The 21978-nt window shown below is 42.9% G+C and overlaps 1 protein-coding gene across 2 annotated transcripts in view; it reads left to right on the top strand.

Annotated features, from left to right (window-relative positions):
* Positions 1–21978, top strand: part of SRBD1 (S1 RNA binding domain 1) — a 206560-nt gene that overhangs the window by 124023 nt on the left and 60559 nt on the right. The window lies entirely within an intron of this gene.

Here is a 21978-nt window from a genome sequence, read left to right as displayed (position 1 = left end):
TTTACAACTGTAAGTCATAAGTAATTAATTTTCCTTGGAAAATTAATTCACTTACCATTCCCAGTAGCATCATATGTTGACACAGGGTTATAGATAGTTTAATGTTTTTCTTCAACAAGTTGGCCTCAACTTTGGAAGACCTTAAATCAAAACAAATTCTAATTTACTCAACTGCAAGGTTATTTAAGACGAATGTTGTCTTTCTTGCTGTCATCCAGATGATGATTTTAAAACTATATTAAAGTTGGGAAATCTTAATGCTTGTGGACACTTGCCAATCTCTTCTTTTTAGTTTTATTTTATATTTCCTCCAATGCTAATTCAACCAAGGTTGTCCATTATAAGACTAAACAAGGAGGCTCACCAATACCCAAAGATCCTTCATAAGTGTAGTAAACCTTACATGCTTGACTTAAGTCTTTGGAGTTAGTGTTAAGCTGGCAGACAGGTGTAGATTTTTAATGTTGAGTTGGAACCAAAGTATCTATCAAATGAAGACTTCTTACACTTGAAGAAGAAAACCTTTGAACCCATTGTGCTTGAAAATGTTTTTCCTGCCCAGGCATTATGATGCAGTGAACTATAAACATAAATCGAGGAAGCAGTTTTTTGAAAATGAATCTTCAGAATCAATAAATAGATAAACAGTAGCTTAGCCTTGGCAGAAACTGCTTCTGGATCAAAACCAGTGGTCCATCTAGTCCAGCATTCTGCTCACAAAGCAGCCAACCTGCTCCCTCAGGAAAACCACAAGCAGGACTGGAGTGCAGCTGTACCTTCCAGGCCACCTTCCCCAGCAGCTCACATGTGCACTTACAGGTGCTGCCACTAGTACACATTCTGTGTGAATAGGTTTCCCATAGCATGACTTCACAGCAAAGCAGAAGACTGAGCGGCTGACATGTGGCATCCAAAGGACAGCAAAGTGGCCACCCAGCAAAAGTACCGTATTTTTCGCTCTATAAGACGCACCTGACCATAAGACGCACCTAGTTTTTAGAGGAGGAAAACAAGAAAAAAATATTCTGAATCAAATGGTTTACATAAACTATAACAGAATACAGTAATACCATATTTCAACCTTGTAAAGTGAACAGCAGTCAACAGTGGCATTAAGAACCATCATCACTGTCCTTAACAAAAGAGAGACTTTAAAGTTCGAGTACTCTTCTAGTTTTCGTTGAACCCATAGAACTCATCACTAGAGTCAGAATTCATGAAGCTCTGTTGCTCACCATCACTGACATCACTTTCTTAGTCAGTAGTGGAATTATTGAAGGAATCCACAATCTACACCAGTTATACAAGAGCTGCTGCAGACAATTCAATAACAAATCTAAAAAAGCCGGTAATGTCCACGCTGCCCTACTAGTAAATAATAGAAAAAAACTTCTGACAAAAAATGAGATATTGTACGGTAAATCAAACACACGGCCAGGTGGTGCCACGTGGTGCAGGCGGCCAGCAGCGTGCTGGCGATGGTCTTCCGGGCGGCGCAGTGGCAGGTCTTCCCAGGCGGTGGGGGTGAGCAGTCTGTCTCTCCGTGCTCTCCATGCGGCCGGCGGGTTAAAGGCCGTGGCTCCTCCTCCTCCGCACACTTCCTCCTGAGCGGCACAGCTCTCACCTGCGCCGGAGGGGGCGGGTGGAGCAGGGCGTGCCAGGTGGTGCCACGTGGTGCAGGTGGCCGGCAGCGTCCCAAGCGTCGGGCACACACACATTCGCTCTATAAGACGCACAGACATTTCCCCTCACTTTTGAGGGGGAAAAAGTGCGTCTTATTGAGCGAAAAATGCGGTATATTTGAGGACAATGATGTCTTTTTGCAGCACAGTGACCGGAGAGGCCCTGTCCCTGGCAGGCACCCATCCAGCCTTCATGAGCAGGCATTCCTGGAACCTGCCTGTTCCTGTATAACTATACTGGCATGCTTTTATTTACTGTAGGCATTTCTCTATAAAGCTGCATTTCTATACAATAAATAGATTGACATACACTCAATTATAAGTGCATGCAACTTTACCCCCCCCCCATTAAAAATGCTCTGTAATGTTACCTACCTGGTCATCTGGATGAAATTTTTCATCGTTTTAGGTGATCAGAAGGGTCATTTACGAGCTTGGTCAATACAAGTACCCCCAGTTGTGTTACTATTGGTAATGTCAAGACACACATTTAAACCTTGGCAGACTTTCCCCCCTTTAGCTTCCATTAAACTATGCCTTTTAGGGACATGTAAATTAAGACTTACATTAAATGTACACACTGTGACCCCAAACACATTGGGGGAAATTGCCCAAAGGACTCTTTTGTTAAGGTTCTCCTCCCAGTTTATTGAATCTTGATTGATGTTGTAAGGATTTTGCACCTTTTATAACCATAAATATTTTACTAGAGTGAGAACTGGATCCCCCAAACTCTTAACTGCCCACCCCATGAATTAATCGCATGATGGTGATTACAAACCTCCTGCATTCATGCAAAATGCAGCAACCAGTTCACAAAGGCACACTTATAAAATAAGCTTTGGTCTATTTGAACTATAGAAGCATTGCCACTGGAGTTTCACCTCGGAGGCTCAAATAAATATAAATAAACTATAGTAATAAACACTATATGTTTTATGGAGCTGCATGAACCTGAAAAAAGATTTCTCCAGGCTAACAAGCTCTTGGCAAATGTGAAGAAGTTGAAAAAGGAAAAAAACAATTTGATTCATTTGCATCTTGAAGCCCCACGTAACCAGCTGGAGTGAAGGGGGGAAAAATAATAAAAATGCTTGCATTGCATTCTGTAATGTTGTAAGAATATGTCAATTCTTCACAAATGGTTTCATGAGAGTACGGGTTGCATTTGAGACCAGTACATTGGCAATAAACAAGTCCCAGAGCACAACCTGGACGCTGAATGATGGTAAAATTTTTGCCATATACTTATTAAGGATGCATCTAGGCAGGGTTGAACAGTGTGTGGTAAAGTGAAGTTAGAAGAAATAATTACTTCAGACAACTTCTGGAAGGTTGAAGGCAGGGTTCTTTTTGCCAGACACTGGTGGGGAATTTTCAGAGGGGCTCCAAAGCAACCTAAGGAGAGCACTTGGGAGCCAATTTTTGTGTTACCTGTTCTAGGAAAGGGAATCACTCCTGCAAGTAATTTTCATGCCTTGCAGTCCAATAGAATCGTCATTCAAGTCTAGTGTGCAAAGAAATTGCTGCTCTCCCCCCGCCCCCGAACTGCTGAGTTGGAGAGGATGCCCGATTTTAGGTTGTCAAGCTGCATTATTTCTAAGGCAGGGCCCACACACTTTGCTGAAAACCTACAGGTCAGATTCTCAATGTGTTTAAGGTGGTGTTCGGGTTTATTTAACCATATGACTGGAATTGAAGGACCCAGGCATAAAGAAGCTGTAGCTGATTTGGATTTGCTAGGGAGTATACTGCAGGCTGGACTATACAAAAAGCATGCTTTTTACTCCTTCCCTTTGTGTGCAGCATTGGCAACCTGGACACTGATTGTCAGAACCAGTTTTAAAGCTCCAGGCTGCAGCTTTTCGTAGTAACAGTTTAGAACTCCCTGAGGAATACTTAGTCCATATATCCTTTTGACTTCAGTATGACTTGTATATGCAACAGCTTTTCATAGAAGAGCTTAGTAATTTTCATCATCATCATCATCCTCATCTTCATGTAGTGCTTCCAAATGTTAGAAGTGTTTTAAAATACATTATCTACCCATAATCCTTACAAAAATCCTATAAGGAAAGCCCATATTTTTGGTCTCCCCATATTGCAGATGGAGTGACTGAGGCTAAGAGAGAATGGCTTGCTTAAGACTGCTAAGTGAATTCGTGACTGAGGTGAGAGTCAAGTCAAAGACTTCTTGATTTCTAGCTCAGTCTATCAGCCACACCAGTTGGTTCTCTTCCTCCCCCTCCACCCCGCCCCCCCCAGGCAGGGTTTCATTTTGCAACATTTTTTTTTTGGCTAGACCAACTATTATTATTTGTTGTAGCCTCTGTGTATCACACATATGGGTGCTGCGCCTGCGCAGTGCCTTTGGCCAGAAGATTGCTAGCTAACGGGTTTTGGCGGGAAAGCTCCGCTCCCCCTCCCCCATGGCCTATAAAGAGCGGAGCGTCCGCCATTTTGTTCAGTCTTTGCGACCGCTGTTCACTGTGCCTCGTGCCGCTTTTGCTCTCGCTCTGACCGTTGCTCGTCCAGCTTGTTCTTCTCGATTGTTCTCCCAGTTGTTATAGCCCTGGTATTTCTTCTAGTTCTTGTTAGTTCCTGATAGTTCTTATAGTTCTTGTAGTTTTCTCTATCGTTCTACCTTCCTTTCAATCTTCTATCAAAAAAAAAAAAAAATACACACACACACACACACACCCTCTGTGCTATCTCCCTTTTTTCTCTTTCTTGCGATGGCGCAGTGAGCAGCTTTCCGCAAATGCACAGAGTGCGGGTCAAAAATGTTTCCAACTGACCTGCATGACCTATGCCTCCTCTGCATGGGAGAGGGGCATAGGACTGATAAGTGCTCTCACTGCCTGGCCTTCTCTAAGCAGGCCAGGAAGAACCGTGAGAATCGCCTCTGGAGGCTCCTCTGGGATCGGGCTCTCATGCAGTCTGACCCGCTCATTGCTGCTCCGAAGCCTGGCTTCGCTTCAGTGGCTCCACCCTCACGCCCTTCAGACGAAGGCGCGTCTGCTATGGTGGTTCCACCTGCTTCTCCCAAGAAAAAGCACGAGAAGCGCAAGCATGCTGAACCTGACAAATCGGCAGGCCATAAGAAGACCAGGAAGGAGAAGGCTCCTAAACCTTCAAAAAAATCGAAGGATCCGGAGCGTCTTCGACACTGGGACTTGGATTCGACGGCCCCCTCAGTACCGGTGGCACTTACCGTACCGACTCCACCCGACCCGGTGCTTCAGGAGGCTATGTGGGTTACCCCTCAAGGGTCCCCTCGCCATGTGACTGACCTTCCTGCTGGGCCACTTTCAACTCTACAAAGAGGCTCAATTTCTGATGGGGAAATTCAGGACTCCCCCCCCCCAGGGCTAGGTCGCCCACACCTATTCCCACAGCCACTCTGGAGGCAGATGTAGAGATGTCCCCGCCTAGGAGCCGGAAGAGTCGCTCCATGGAGCAGCGCTCGGAGGGATGGCATCGCTCATACTATCAGACCTGGGGCGATCCGCTCTCTGTCGGGTACTATCCCGCTCCTAGGGGTTGGTCTTCGCCGCCATCCCTTGACTGACCGCAGTCCTCGGGCCCGAGGCGTGCATCCCCGATACCTCCTCAGGATGGAAGTAGCCACTCCTTCTCCCTGGCAGAGTCCTCATCATCGGCTCCCCCGTATTATGGTGCTGACTCAGATGTTTCAGAGGTCGATTCAACCTCCCCTGATGTCGCTGTGACCTCCCAGGGCCCTGTGTCACCGGATGAATTGCATGTTTCCTTCGCGGAGCTGATGTCCCGGCTTGTCCAGTCCCTCAACATCAATGCCGTCCAGCGTCCGGGACCTACTACGGACAAGTTCTACGACGTCGTCCGCGGGGAACAGTCCACACCGATCGTCCTGCCGCTGATCACCACCTTACGGCAGGCGATGACGCAGCCCTGGGACTTGCCCTCTCATCCTCAACCCACGTCTCGGAGGTACGAATCCATGTACCAGGTTTGGGAGGAGGATATCCCCTTCCTCCTCCGCCACCCCAAGCCAAATTCGGTCGTGGTGGAGTCCTCCCAGGGCAGAGAGGCGAGAGGTCACACTGCACCAAGGGATAAGGAGGGCCGAAAGATCGACTCCCTGGCCAGGCGAGTCTACGCTGCCTCAGGCCTGGGGCTGCGTATCTCCAACTACGAGGTGACGTTGGCGAGGTATCAATACTTCATAGTGCAATGCCTCCACAACGTCGCCTCGACCCTCCCGGACCACCAGGGTGACCTGGCCAAGGTCCTCATCAAGGAGGAGATGCAGGTTGCTGTCCAGCAGTTGTCCACAGCCAGGCACCATGTGGACACAGACTCGAGGGCCTTGGTCAGTGCCATTTCACTCTGGAGACACGCCTGGCTAAGAAATTGTAACTTCCTGGAGGAGACTAAACGTTGGATAAGGAAATGCCTTTCGACGGGTCTGGGCTTTTCCACTCGCGCACCAAGCACAAGTTAAAGAAACTACATGAATCCCGCATGACGGCATGCAGGATGGAGCTACAGACCCAGACCAGGCGTAAGTGGTCATGGACTCGTCCATCTTATAGGCAGTCCTACCAGCCTAGACAGCAGCCCCAGCACCGACAGCAGCAGCAACAGCAGCGCCGCCATCCACAGCCCCAGCAACGCTATCAGCAGGGCCGCCTCCGTTTCAGCGATAGGAGACAGCGTTTATGGGACTGGCAAACCATTCCTCTGATCCCTTCCATACCCACCTCCCTCTCATCTGGGGATCAACTGTGAAGCCGACTCCCCATTTGGGAATCCATCACATCTGATCGGTGAGTATTGTCCATCATTCAGCACGGCTATTGGATAGAATTTGACATTGTTCCTCCTTCGAGTCCGATCCAGTTTACATCATGCTCGCTGGTACTACTCGATGAAATACAACAACTTCTTCGTAAAGGAGCGATTCGTCAAGTAACCCCACCTGACGGACTCCACGGATTCTATTCCAGATATTTTATGGTCCTGAAGCGGGATGGTGGTCTATGTCCAATTTTGGACTTACGTAATCTGAATCGATTTATCGTGACAAAAAAGTTTCAAATGACCACCCTTCAAAATATTTTGCCGCTGCTAAGGAAAGAGGATTGGTTCTCCTCATTGGACTTGAAGGACGCCTATTTTCACATTTTGATCCACCCGAGTTATAGGTGTTTCCTTCGTTTTGCTGTTGTACCCCATTTCTACGAATTTACAGTTTTACCTTTTGGACTGGCCGCTGCTCCGAGAGTATTCACCAAATGTATGGCCCTGTCTGCACTTTCCTACGCCTCCAAGGCATACACATTTACCTGTATCTTGATGATTGGCTGCTAGTATCCCAATCTAGGGAAGGACTCCTCGCATCCATCCGTACAACCTGTGCCTTGTTGGATGATCTGGGCCTACGCATTAATACCGAGAAATCTTCTCTTCTTCCGACGCAGACGCTTACCTTCATTGGAGCCCGCCTGGATTCGACGTTGGGGAAAGCCTTCCTTCCTCGGGACAGACAACAGATTCTTGTTCGCTACATCCATCAAATGCGACGAGATGGGACGGTCCCGGCAAAGTCCATCCAGAGGATCCTGGGACATATGGCTTTCTCGGTTGCTGTGGTGCCACATGCCAGACTTCGACTCTGTCCGTTACAACTCCTCTTCAACAAGATGTTCTACCCACAGAGAGACCCACCATCGAAATTGATTCAAATCCCATCCTTGGTGCTCCATTCTCTGCTCTGGTGGTCGGTACCAGCCAATCTGACTGTTGGGGTTCCCTTCAGGCCACGATGTCCTTCGATAACCGTCGGCACCGATGCTTCTCTTCTGGGATGGGGAACGATATGCTCCAGCCTATACACCCAAGGCACGTGGAATCGTCGAGAATCCACAAATCATATCAACTTCCTGGAGCTGCTGGCAGTATTCAAGGCCCTACACTCTTTCGAGGATGTTCTCCAATATTGGGTCGTTCAGCTAACTTTTGACAACATAGCCATCGTCTTCTATCTGAACAAACAAGGTGGAACAAAGTCCCCTACTTTGACCAGACTTTCAATGAAAATTTGGGACTGGTGCATTCTGAGAGACATTACGCTGATGGCAGTCCATCTGGCTGGTATGGACAATGTGCAAGCAGACCTCCTCAGCAGGCACATGTTCATCTCTCACGAATGGGAACTAGATCCTTGGACACGCGACCATCTCTTTCATCACTGGGGGTTCCCCGACGTGGACTTATTCACCACCCAACAGAACAAGGTGTGCAATGCTTACTGTTCGAGAGTGGAAATCGGGGACGGATCCCTAGGGGATGCATTCATGATTCCCTGGAACAACCTGATCTTTTACGCCTTCCCTCCAATCCCTCTTATGATGAGAGTGATAGCAAAGATAGTATATGATCGGGCCTCGGGCATACTAATTGCCCCTTGGTGGCCACGCCAAGCTTGGTTTGCTACACTGCGGGGAATGCCTCCATCTACCACTGCTTCCGTACCTCATAACCCAACAGGGCGGTATGCTTCGCCAGCCAGATTTACTGTCGTTGAACTTAACAGCGTGGCGAATCCGATAGCTACCATTGCACCACCGGTATCGACGACAACTTCAACTGAATCGAATCCTGCCGTCGAATCCAGTGGGTTCGGCGTTTCCTCTTCATTTCTTCCTTCCGTACCATCGGATTCAAGGATTGATCTGTCGATTCCGACAGCCTTTCATCCTGATATCCAACACATCCTTGATTCTGCTTTGAAGCCGTCCACACGGAAGTCCTACACGGCTAAATGGAGATGATTTTCTACCTTTGCCGAGTCTCATTCGTTCTCTCCATTTACATCATCGATACATCAAATCCTTCAGTTCCTATTAGAACTGCACTATTCCGGATTGAAACCATCTTCAGTTAAAGTGTATATGGCAGCAATAGCCTACCATCGTGGCTTGGTTGACGGATCAACCGTCTTCTCCCAACCTACTGTTAAGAGGTTTCTTAAAGGACTTCATAATCTTAATCCATCAATCAGGCCAGTAATGCCTACATGGAGTCTCTCTCTTGTTCTGCAAGTGCTTACGAGAGCTCCTTTCGAACCATTGGCAACAGTCGATTTACGTCTGGTTTCATGGAAGACAGTGTTTCTTGTTGCGGTCACTTCAGCCCGAAGGGCCAGTGAGCTCTGCGCTCTCCGCATAGACCCTCCTTACCTGAATTTTCACAGGGAAAAGGTCGTTTTGCGCCTCGATCCATCTTTTCTTCCTAAGGTGGCTACATCTTTTCATATGGGACAGGATATTACCTTACCTGCCTTTTTTCCATCGACTCCGTTAGAAGGATCGTTGCACTCATTTCTACAGATCGAGGACTGAATCTATTTGACGCTCAAATAGACTATTAGTTAAATATTCCACCAGAGATCAAGTCGATCCAGTCACTCCACAGAGACTTTCCAAGTGGATAGTCCATACTATCACTTTATCCTATCAACTGGCTAAGATTGAATTATCTACAGCCCCTCGAAGCCATTCGACTAGGGCTGTTGCAGCCTCATCTGCCTTTGTATCGGGGGTCCTGACTGATGATGTATGCCGAGCTGCTATTTGGGCGAACCCTTGCACTTTCGGGCTCGGCAAGACTGCTCCTTTGGCAGAGCCGTTCTTTCATCTATTCTTCATTGAGGACACCTCCCCTCGTCCTTTTATGGTAAGCTTGTTAATCTACCCATATGTGTGATGCACAGAGACCATGATGAAGAAAAGCAGGTTGCTTACCTGTAACTGATGTTCTTCGAGTGGCCATCTGTGCAGTCACACAACCCACCCGCTGGCCCCGCTCGGTGTCGGTGAGTGGACATATTTGTCGGTACCGAAAGTTTTCCCTTTTTTCATGGTACCGATCTTTTTTCCTGTCTCATACTGGCAAATTTTTTCCACATGGGGGCGTACGTTCGGTCGTCAAAGACTGAACAAAATGGCGGAAGCGCCACTCTTTATGGGCTATGGGCGAGGGGGAGTGGAGCTTTCCTGCCAAAAACCATTAGCTTGCAGTCTTCCAGCCAAAGGCACTGCGCAGGCACAGCACCCATATGTGTGACTGCACAGATGGCCACTCGAAGAACATCAGTTACAGGTAAGCAACCTGCTTTGTTTGGCAGTGAACTTGAACCCCTGCAGAATTCTTCCAAATTTAGAAACATATTAGCCTTTATTTTTTTATTTTTGTTATTCAAACATGAAAAACAACAACCCACTCCTAGAGAAACATTACAATAGATAAAATCAGGTTTTTTAGGAGTGACATGCATTTGCAAACCAGAATTCAATTTTGAACTGCCTGGCCATAAGTTGGCAGTCACTTTTGAAATAAACATCAGAGCTGTAAACTCCAATAGAAGAAAACACAGAAGAAAAAATGAACAAATAACATACAGTGTCTCTTAATGTAAACGTTTGCCTCTGCACAGGCCACCAAGAAGCCTGCAATGATTGACAGCCATCCTGGTTTGGTATTTTTTTTCTCCTGCGGCAGCACTGAAGTCAGTCAAAGTATATAGACAAAGCTAAGTGAATACCAGTTTCCCCAGTACAGGGGCTATTTTTTTAGGAAGTCTAACTGAAACCAGATGTTTTGCCTAGACTTAGAGTTCGTTGCTGCCAAGCATCTCATCAGAGGTCAGAGTTCTGGGCTCAGGGCTCTGCTAGAATTCTTTCACAAATTGCTATTCGGTGAGGTTTTAATCCTAATGGAAAGAATAATGTGCTTGTAAAATCTGCAGTTATTACAAACACAGTATACATATTGTGGACTTCAAATGACTACATATTTCATTCCCATAAACAGGGAATGCAGATGAATGCTGTGTGTAATAGCTCTAGACATTCAAACTTAAACCAAGGAGAGAGTTTATACTACTGTTAACCATTTGCACTCTTAACACCCCTGTAAACGGAATGGTAATCTTGGCTTGCAATTGCTAAGTCCAACATTAGAAAAAAGAAGGAAAGACCGACTGGTTGGCTGGGGGAAGGGGTAAGGTGTCTTGTGATTTTTCTCCTAACATTTACAAAAACCTCCAAACTGATTTATATGCATCAGAGCAGCAATTTTGCATGAGGAGTGTTTGCTAGTCCACAGGGCTTTTTATGATGTCATGCTTATACAGTTATAGCGTATTTTACTTTTATCGATACATGCTTTATACAGACAAATGCTTTTGTTACTTCAGATACAGAACTGGCAGCCCTTTGAAAACAAAAAACAAACAGTCTTTACAGACAAAACTGCATAACATCTTAGTTATAGGCCTGTCTTTCCTACCGATTACACTTCCAAAGAGGTGAACTACAACTGCCATCATGCCTAGCTACTTTGACCACTATTAGGGATGTATGGATTTTGTGACGTTTGCTGCACCTTATTTCACAGTGGCAGGTGTCTTTTGTTCTGCCATCTTTTTACTGCAAGAATACAATTTTTCACATAAGCATTTTGTTCGTAAGCATAATGTGTAAGTGCACAGTAGCACAAATGCACCAATCCTCAGCAAAAGTTAAAAACTGGTCTAGGCATCTGCGGAATCCATTGACTTGGAAAAAGCAATCTGCTGTGGAATCCACGGGTCAGGTATACAGAAATCTGAACTGATTTAAATCTGCTGCAAGTTTCTTCAACACCCCTAGCACTGCTGGAGGGTGCACAGGTGGGGACAACTGGTGTAACTCATTATACACTTATTTATTTAAAAATGTTTCTAGGCTGCTTTTGGAACCCTTCCAATATGCATATGTATTAGTGATATTTTTATAAGGCATGTATATGCTGCCTGTTTATCTATGTTAGTGTATTTGTACCCCATTTTCTATATATTACATTTCTATTACAGTAGAGAGTCAGCAGAGACAGAGTGCTCAAATGCTATGCAAGTTCTGCATAGCCCCTACCCTGATCATACAACATCAGCACAGTGCGGAGGCCCTCCGATGGGAAAGGCCGTTGGAGCAGAAAGATCTGAACGGCTGGCCTCACAAACCTCCTCAGACGGGCCTTATCTTTTGTGCCAGACTTTGCACTGGCATTGATGAGCACTCTCAGCAATGTGATGAAAGCAGAGGAGAGACGGTTTTGCTGGGTAGCTCTGCCACCGTATCAGCGATGTGCATGTGGGCCAGTCTCCTCCGCTGGCCATGCATTTGTGTATGTGTGCATCCATGTGCATTCGGTGGGGCCTTTTGTGCAGCTGCCAGATACACGGCTGGAGGAACGAATGGCCAGCATGTGGCTGGGCCGGGGGAACTAGCTGGCACCATCCTACAACACCCTCGTGCATGTTTTCAACTTAGAAAAATTGGGTATCTTGTGGAACCTCCAATAGGCGACAGTGAATGGCTTCTGCTGTAACATATACGATGGAGTGACATCAGCTGAATGCTTGCTTCAGAAGCTTTTGTGGCTTGCTGTGATTCCATAAGGAATAGTGAAAGTTGTGTATGGTGCAATAACGAATCCTGGCTTGGATGTGGCAGATTGAATCTCAGCTGGGAAGCTCACTAGAAAACTTTGAGCATGTTACTTAGGCTGTAGCACAGATATTTTTACTTAGAAGGAAGGCATACTGTGTTCAATGGGCTTGCTCACTCGCATCTGAATTAAAAAATGCAAGAGGCTAAGCTCCATGCCTTTAAGGAAGGGTGAAGTGCAAAGATAACAAATCAATGCATTTCCATTTTCATTATATCATCTGTTTAGGTTGTACAATACCTTCTGAAGCAACTGAAATGAATTAGACAAGAAAGCATTTGCTACAAAAGACTTATAAAAAGCAGGCAAACTTGTGGCAGTTAAGGGCAGTGTGTATAAGCGGAATCCACAGGGGTGAAGAAAAATGGAGAATATAATACTGAATGAAAAATTCAGCTTCACAGTTTAGAATAGCAAATTTCCAGACCCTATAGATGCAGATAATACTTAACAGAGTATAGACAGTGCTCTTCTCAAGCCAGAGCTGTTGCTGAAAGTTGTCCAGTGCTTCAGTGAACTTTATAGTTCCTTTCTTCTGGTAGTTATAAAGTGTTGCACCAGAATTAGGGAAACCCTGGTTCAAATTTCCACTTAGTATGAAGCTTGCTGGATGACATTGGGTCTGTCACTGTCTCTTAGCCTAGCCTATCTCACAGGGTGCTTGTGAATATGAAATAACCTGGGGGGTAATGCATACTGGATTGAAATACTCGGAGAAAAGTAGAAGTATAAATGTGATATTTTTTCTGCCAAGCAGAAAATATTTATACACAACTGCAGAACAAATTAAGTAAACTCAGAGAGATTTTGTAAGTTCATTTAATGCACATAATTTGAAGGGTTGCCCCCCCACAAAAAATTATTATATAATTTCTTTTTTTTTTCTCCCCATTTGTAGTGAATCAGGCTTGAAGGGCCTTTGGTATATCACTGCCTGCTCCGTGACAGGGTTTTTCTTAGAGTTCTTAGGGTCCAACTAATTTTATGATTATAGACCCATTTTATATCTATTCATTTATGGCTTTTCTATGCCTTTTTTCCTAAAATCATTCAAGGCAATTTAGAGGAAGTTGAAAACAATAAAAGTCACAATCAAATTTAAAAAAAAAAAACACTTTAAAAACCATAACTACTGCGATGCTTTCCCAGTACCTTTTCATTCTTCTCTCCCAGATTATTCATGTTCACTTTTGCTTGACACTGAAATGAATCAGAGATCTATATGTTTCGTGGCGTGCGAAGTAATAACAGTATGAACTACATTCATTTGCAGAAAATAAGAAGTGATAAAGGCTGATCAGGACCCACTCAATACATCATCATAATTCAGGTGCAATAAAAATTGTAACCTCCCATCAACATCTCATAAAAGAGAGCCCCCCTCATTTTCCCCATATTAACGAGTTTCCATTTGCTAATAATTCTTTCATGTGTAACTTGACTCATTCATCACCCCACAAACGGTTATTTCCAAGACATTATTTGCAATGTTGTCCTGTGTCTTTTGTCCTTGATATTGGGAAAATGGCCATCTATAGTAACACAACTGAAAAGAGATCACATTCAAATATCTTTTGTGTTTCCACATTCAGTAAGGAAAAGAAGAAGAAAAAAATGTTTTTCAAACCTGCAGCTGGTTAATTCTGCAGGAGTTCCCACTTATATTCGGGCTTGATTGACACTCTGAAATGGCAGCTTTTCATGAAAAGCTGTTAACTTGTAGAATTTGGTTATGGTACTAAGACAGACTGACTTTGTTCTACTGTTGGGGCCTTTCCAACCTAAACAGAACCTTGCATCTGAATTTAATAGTGCTGCTCAGCATAGAGAGAGTGCAGTCCCTAACAGTGCTGCTTCTGATGCATTTTTAAACATGACCCAATGAATATTCTTCCTGAAAATGTTTGTTATATAATTATTTTAATTGGATTTTCATTTTTCTTTGTCTTCTGCTGAACAGGTAATTCTTCCACTGTTTGCTTCAGTGATGGAAGCTGGGTATTAAATTGGAAGTATGAAAACAACTTTAATTGGTTTTCATACTACTGCATCACCAATCTCATAAAAGTAGGGGAAAAGGCAGCAGGAGGAATCTTGCTGGCTTATATTTCTTCAGTCCACTATTTTTGAGGTGCTAACAACAACAAAAAAGGTCATAGTCTTAAGCAATCATCAAAACTCTGATTACATTTTAATTTCCAGCTGAAAACTGAGAGGCCAGTGAGTAATATATCATAATTTTCTCCTAATCTTTGCCAATCACTTCTTTAATGACCTGCCAGCTATTTGAAAGTCAGGCATAGAAAGGAGGGACTCCATCCAAATGCTCAGTTTCCCTTTCTGCATCTATTACCATGCTCCAAAATAAAGTATGCATGGAAGTATATTTTTAACATCTCAAATCCATGACCTTATTTGCTTAACAGAAATAGAGGAAAGTAAACAAAATAGAAATTTAAGCACCCCAAGTCCTTTGACATATAGCAGTGCCCTGCCTGTGTGTTAAAAGGTAAAAGTCTACAAATATTATCTTTACTGTACTGATATACAATATGCACTTTTCTTTCCTAGAGAGTTTAATGTTACAGCTTCTTAAGTGTTAGTGTAAAACGGTGGTTTAGTTTATGAATTAATGGAATTGCATGATATATTGTTTGGGATCATAACTGCACTCCGTGGTTTTGGAAATATATTTTATTTTGTTTTTTTAACCACTAGCTAATCAAATTGGGTTTCACTTTTTAAAATTTTAACACTTGGGCAGTGTATGGTGGGCAGAACTAGACTTATTTGCATTTATTTCTCAATTTTACTTCATTTTTAAAATTTAACTTTGGTACTGCCCAATAGCTTAAGCTTTCTGGGCAGCTCACGACAGTTCCTAAACAGGACTCTAATACAATAAAACAGTCATATATTTTGCATAATAGAAAATTCTAAAATAGTTTATGATTGTTAAAATAATGTGGCAACTAAACTTCATTTAATACATAATAGACCTGTTAAAAAAAAAAACAGACATAGGCACCCTATCAATCCTTAAATAGCAAACTATTAACCTAGTACTCAAATGATGACAAGGTTGATGCTTTGTCAACCTGTGGAGAGAGAATTTCACAGTTGGGAAGAAGCCACTGAGAAGTTTCTCCAAATTGGTACTCAGAGGAAGGCCTCAAATGTTGAACTTAATTGCATCTTTCAGTCTTGCAAGTACAGGAGGACATGGGCATGGGTTCATAAGTCTCTTCTCTCATCTCCCATTATATCCCTCCTCCCTCTATGCCCATGCAAAACCAGCTTTTTAAACTTCATTTGTACCTTGTCTCCCACATCTTTACTAATATTTACTTCACTATTATATCATTGAAGAACCTCCATTTCTTCATAAAAATTCAGCTTCCTTGGATTGTATGATGGTGCTATTTAATTCTTTGTTGATTTTTCTGTCTTCTGACCAACTGTTGTCAGGCCTTGGCTTAGCTCCAGACTGGTTTCACTTGGGATCTAGTTCAGGTGCAAGTTGACAAGATTCAGAGATGGGAGACAGGTACCTGATCAGGCAACTAAGGATCTGAGGGACCAAAGAAGCAATAGCTGAGGTTGGAGTCAGGCTCAGTCAGGTACCAGGTCAAACAGATGTGTCTCCATAACACCCATAGGCAAGTTTCATAGTCTGATGATCTGACTTGTTTACAAGGGCTTTATAATGCCTGGTATATCCCAGTTATCTCAGATGTAGACTCATCTGAGAATAGGACAGATGGAAGGGCTGCTGACTTCTCAGATTGGAACTGCATCCTAAAGTGCACCATTTCCCCATGACTTTGTCAGTCTGGTCTTCTGAAAAACCAGAATGCAAGTTGTGCAGAAAGTAAAGCAAAAACATATACTTACTGGCTTTTTACAACAGTCAGGTTCTGACCTCTCTCTTCCCTACCGCTCACTTGCTTTCCTGTTGTAGAGACTGAAATTCATATGATCAGTCACTATATCATTTTCTGTGAAACACATAGCTCTCCTTTCAATACATTATGTTGTGTTTTTTGCTTCCATATCAGTAATATTGCCTCTATGGATTCCTACGTGACTTTTGTCTGTTTATCCATCCCAGGATGGCATTTTGCTTTCCTAGGCCCTGTTGAGAACTCATCCTTGGGTGGTTACACAGCACAGCTCCTAGAGCCTTTTTCCTGTCATCCCCTCACCAGGATGCAGTATCCCCTCTTTCAAGTGTGACCTGTATCCTTTGATGCATGACCTTGCATTTGGCTGTATTAAAACACATGTTGATCAAATGAAACTGGCGAATACACATTCCAGATTTGAATGCTACCACTTTGACACTGATGGCGGAGTTGATAGCATGCTACGGTTGTAATTTCCTAGTTAATTTGCTCTCAGGATTGAAGAAATACAGTCAGGGTGCTTTAGAAGATGCTAAAACTTCCAACCTGTTAAATCCCAGCAAGGCTTCTAAGAGGAAGTTACTTGGAACTTTGAAAACAATAAAGTGTTTTAGACACTTTAAAATCAAGCAACCACAGCTCCCTTGTTGCACCCTGTACAACCAGTATAATATTATTTGCCCATAAAAGGCCAATCCATTTCAAACTCTAAATTGCAGAATTGTATAACTTTGGTGTATTCAGTATGTTGTTTATTTCTAGAAATGACATATATACCTGAACTGAAAAAGTATAAAAAAAGTTTCCATGAATTTTAAGAAAATGGGCATGTTTTTACAGCAGCAGCAACAATGGATATTTGATTCATGTGTCCAAGTGCAATATCTAGTATTAATCCTTATAACAATACTCTAAAGTAAATCAATATTATAATCGCCCATATTGCAAAAGGAGAAACTGAGGCTAAGGTTTCATGGGTGGCAGGATTCAAACTGTGGATTTCCTAATTCAGAGCTCTGTTCCTTAGCCTCCAAGTTATATCAAGTCATACAACTCTCACAGTGCAAAATTTAAGCTTAAATTAACAATCCAATGTACAGTGTAGTAAAGGCATCTCAACTCTCACCTGTTAAAGCATTAAAAACACAATGTCATGTTTGCTTTTGATTTAAATGCAGAAATGACTTGTCTTTCTTTAAAAGAAAACTAATTCACCCAAATGAAAATAATGTACATCATTTGATGGATTGGTTTTAAAATGTTTCACTTGATATGATTGGGATTGAGAAGATAAGTCTCTGCAACAGCATTTACAGTACCAAGCTTTTTAAATCATCTCCTCAAGAGTAGCTTATATATTCTGCCGGTTTTACTATTTTTATATTTACTTCATTTTATTAGTTTAGTTTTTAAAACTGGATGCATTACTATATATTATGGATGCTGTAAACACGTCACGTTGAAAGCTTAAAAAGATTTTTTTTCAATGCATTAGCCTTTGTATTCAATAAACAAATGAAGACGTGCATAGCAATAATACAATGCATAATATAAATATTACCAGTGACTTCAGTGGGTTTTCTCGAAGCATGACTAACTCTGGAACCAACTGATTTTTTAACAAAATAATATGCTCATTGCAAGACAGGGAAGTAATGGGGTGAGTAACAGTTGCAGTTGCCGATCACACTTGAACATTGCTGTCTTTTTAGTGGCACATAAATCCAATTCAACCTGATGGTGAGGATGATGACAACAACTATGTCTGAAGCTTTCTGGGCTTCACTGTGAAAACTTAATTCAGGGATACATTTAGGAATTATTCTCTTTTCTTTTGGTTTCATCTTGGGGTAGTATGACTCCCAAAGTCAGTGCTGTGATAGATTATCTAGGTTTGGTCTGAGGGTCAAACACAGCTCACCTGGCATCACAGTCTGGACCTTCAAAGTTCTTCAGGTGGCTGTGCCTGCCAGAAGGATGTGCCTTTTCCTTGACTGCCAAACAGTTGGTGGTTACCTGGCTTTTGCATGTCCCACCATCCCCACAATTTTAAAAGACCGAACTGCCGATCCTAACTGGCAGCAAGAGTTTCAAACAAAACTGTCCTGGTGGGTGGGGTATCTTTGGTATTTTAGCCTCCCCCATCTTCTCCAGTGGAATGCAACCTTTGAGAACTTCTCTTAAAATAAATTTGGCTCTCAGGCTAAAAGAGGTTCAAACGAAACAGGAAGCTTCCATTGATATAAAGGACAGCCACTGTATTTTTCATATCATGGCTCTGCTTGCATTTTAAGGCTGTTTGTCCAGAATCATACATCAGAATATGGGAGAAAATGTGCAGAACACTTCAGCCTGTCACTAAGATCTTCCCTAGAGACACGCTGGTAACTTCCAAAGGAGTTCGATTCTACTGCACCTCGTGCTGCACACACATACTAGTAAGAATTAGGGACAGTACAGCAGGGCTATGAAATTAGGGAAATGCTGGATGATTTCCAGGTGACAGAAGGAATTGCAGTGTATCCTCTTACCAGCTGGGAAAACAAAATATACAAGCTCTCCTGCCAACAAACGCGGCTGTTATTGTCTTAACAGTACATTCCTTCAGTGCAGTGATTGGTTTTGTAATTTAGACCCATTTTGCTAGATGTCAGAAAGGGATGTGGCCATTCACCATATTTTTTCTTACTATTAAAAGGGCAACTTTATCTGTTGATGTAGTTGCTTCTTGCAAAAATATATATTATTTATTTTCAATCATCTGTGTTTAAAAACTTAAACCTGAAGACCTGGATAAAATAGGGAGAAGGAACAGTCTTCCTTAGTTAAGTGCAGGGCAATCCTAAACCTCTTTATTGGATGTAAGTCCCAAATAAATGTGTATCTTAATGTGTGTGGCACTTTTAGAATGTAAAGGAAACTACAAGGAAGATTTGGCCACTCTTATGGTAGCAGTGTTTGTTGTTTTGCACAATAATTTCATGATACAGTGTTGCTATGCACCATTGGCCTCTTGAAATGAGATACTACAAAAGGCTAAGTCATCCATGCTTTTGAAACTTTTAAAAAAAGGAACGTGCAAGCTGTTCTGAACTCTGCAGGATGGGCAGATCCAATGTGGCCAGGATGTCTCCAATTATATTATATTGTTTTTATATTGTTATTATTTATTTATTGTTGTGAGCCGCCCCGAGGCTTCGGCGAATGGGGCGGCATAGAAGCTTTCTAAATGAATAAATAAATTTAAAACATGTGGTTGAACAAGGAAGCAGGAGATTGGAGCAGCTCTTTTGCTCACTGGGTTACAAATTCCAGAAGCGCTCTTGTATCAGTCTGGTACAGTGAACACAAGCAGGATTTCTGTGGAAGCTTGGAGATTACCAGGTTTCTTAAGGTTTGTGTGGACTAAAGCCTAAACTAGGTTAGAAGAAAATGCACTGTATTCTGTGAAAGCATGTACTTTGACATATCTGTCAGTCTTTCAGCTACCAAAGATGCTTTTGGAATTTACAAATGGCATATGTATTGTCTTTTTGACATTAACAATGGAAAACAAGAGTGGTTCCAACAATGGAAAACAAGACCAAACTGAAGTTTGGGCATTGCCCTTAGCATTGATATAATTGGGCTGTGATTGATCACCTGATGACTCATCTAACAGAGCAACCACTCCAACACCAGTGTGGTGAGACTTGCCAGTCTTGCTGCCATAAAATGATGACATTCCTGAAAATAAATCTCTGCACATTTCCCTGTGGATAGCTTATGTCTGAGGTCTTCAACTCAATGCCAAAGGGAACCACTACATGGGCAAGTTAGCTGAGGTTCCCACCAAAGTAGTTTTCTCTTCTACACATGAACAGAGGCAGAGGCCCACCAAGCACCCTTAGGGCAACAGAGTGCTTGGCTTTCCTCCTCCAGCCATTCTTCCAGACGGATTCCCCCCATTCAAGTGAAAGAAGGAATAACGCTATTCACTTGAATAGGGAAGAAAATGACCAGAGGGGACAGAAATCCACCTAACCTCCAAGGACCCTGGCAGGCTCTGGGCTCTCTAACACTGGAGGTCTTCAAGATGCAGCTGGGCAATCATCTGTTAGGGATGCTTTAACTTGGAGTCCTGCATTGTGTAGAGGGTTGCACCAGATGGTCTTCTTAGTCCCTTTCAGCTCTACTATTTTATGCTTCAATGACTCTTGGGGCAACAAAGTCCTTGTTGGTAGGAGGGTTCTTCTCCCCCTCTAGCCATTTTTCAGACAAAGAAGACTTCATGCTGTAAACCTATGGCTAGGTTGCGTGTGCGGGAAGCAGGACATGATATCCCTCTATAAGGCTGTCACAAAGGGGAAGGTCAAGATATCTTTTCATTGATATCAGAATGTAGGACATGGAATAATCAACTCAAGTTGTAGCAACCCAGGTTCAGGCTAGATACCAGGAAAAGTTTCCTCACTGCCAGAGCAATATGACAGTGGAACCAGATGCCAAGAGAGGCCATGGGCTCTCCCACACTAGCGACAGTCAAGGTGAAACTGGGCAGAAACTGGGCAGTCATCTGAATGGGATGGTGTGACTTGGTGTCTTGCACCAGCAGGGGGTTGGACCTAATGGGCTTCTTGGCCCCTTCAAACTTTACTATTCTGTGAGTCTATGATTTTAAACATTGTGGTAGCAATAATGTCCAGATGAAAAGGAGATGATCACATTTCATTTGTGCTACTGAAACAGCTGTCTGCAATATCTGCAGCCAAGTCTAAAGGAGTAAGAAAACCCCAAGGTTTAGCATGTCTCTCTACTTCCTCTGTTAAATGAATCACAGCAGCTTCCACTGTTTTGCTAAGGTACTGTAAGTAATGATGGGGACCATTCTTACTTGGATCATGTTAAGCACCTCAGGGTTGTATTTGAAGAATTCACCAGGTTTCTTTAACAGCAGGTGGGTAATGAGTTGACTGATTTGCCACTAAGGTGTTCCTGGGGCTGCTTTTTCTGAGAGGAAAGTTTTGCTTTCCAAAATAGCTGGTCCTCAGAGGAGGAAGGAAGAGAAGACAGGTACCAATGGTTGATGGCTTGTTTCCATGGAATAATGCAGCACACATGAGCTTCAGCCCGATTCAATTTTCTTGGTGGAAAGTTGGAGATTAAGAAGCTGCTACAGGTAGACACAAATTCAGAACCAATGACTTTAGATGCTGGCCTAAGGCCTAATAGGGAAATTTCATGACAAAACATTCTCCATTTTATTACTGCCAGCCGAACTCTGCAGAAATAAAGTCATGAAGCATTGTTGAAATGGTCAGAGCTACTTGCAATTTAACTATTTGCAAACTTAAACACACATTATTGTATTGGATGGTCCTCAGTGTTTGTGGCTTCCTTAGTGCTTGTTTTAGTGTTGTTTTATAAACCATAGAAATATTTGTCAGGTCATTAGTTATATTGCTTCTAGTCAGGGAAGGGTTGGGTGGTCCTTCTTGGGCATCTGTTTCATCACTAGCAGTATACCTACATATTGGGAAGACAAAAAAGAATTCTTAGCAACAAAAAGTTGTCATATGCTGAAAACATCTCACATAATTTTAATTGTTTTTGTGAATTGGGCAGGTAAAGAGAAAGATGCTAGAGATGTTTAAAATAATGCAGTGTGTGGAAAAATTGGAGAGGGAGACATTTTTTCTCCCTCTCCCAGAGCACTCAAGCTCAGGGTCATCCCATGAAGGTGATTGGTGGGAGGTTAGGGAAGGTAAAAGCAAGTACTTATTCACACAACATATAGTTAAATTATGGAATTTGCTGCCACAGGAAGTGGTGATGGCTACTAATCTAGATGGCTTTTAAAAAGGAATTGGACAGAT

The sequence above is a fragment of the Varanus komodoensis genome, unplaced genomic scaffold (assembly GCF_004798865.1).
Source record: "Varanus komodoensis strain SLA01 unplaced genomic scaffold, ASM479886v1 scaffold2, whole genome shotgun sequence".
NCBI classification, from domain to species: domain Eukaryota; kingdom Metazoa; phylum Chordata; class Lepidosauria; order Squamata; family Varanidae; genus Varanus; species Varanus komodoensis.
This window is presented reverse-complemented; position numbering and strand designations above follow the sequence as displayed.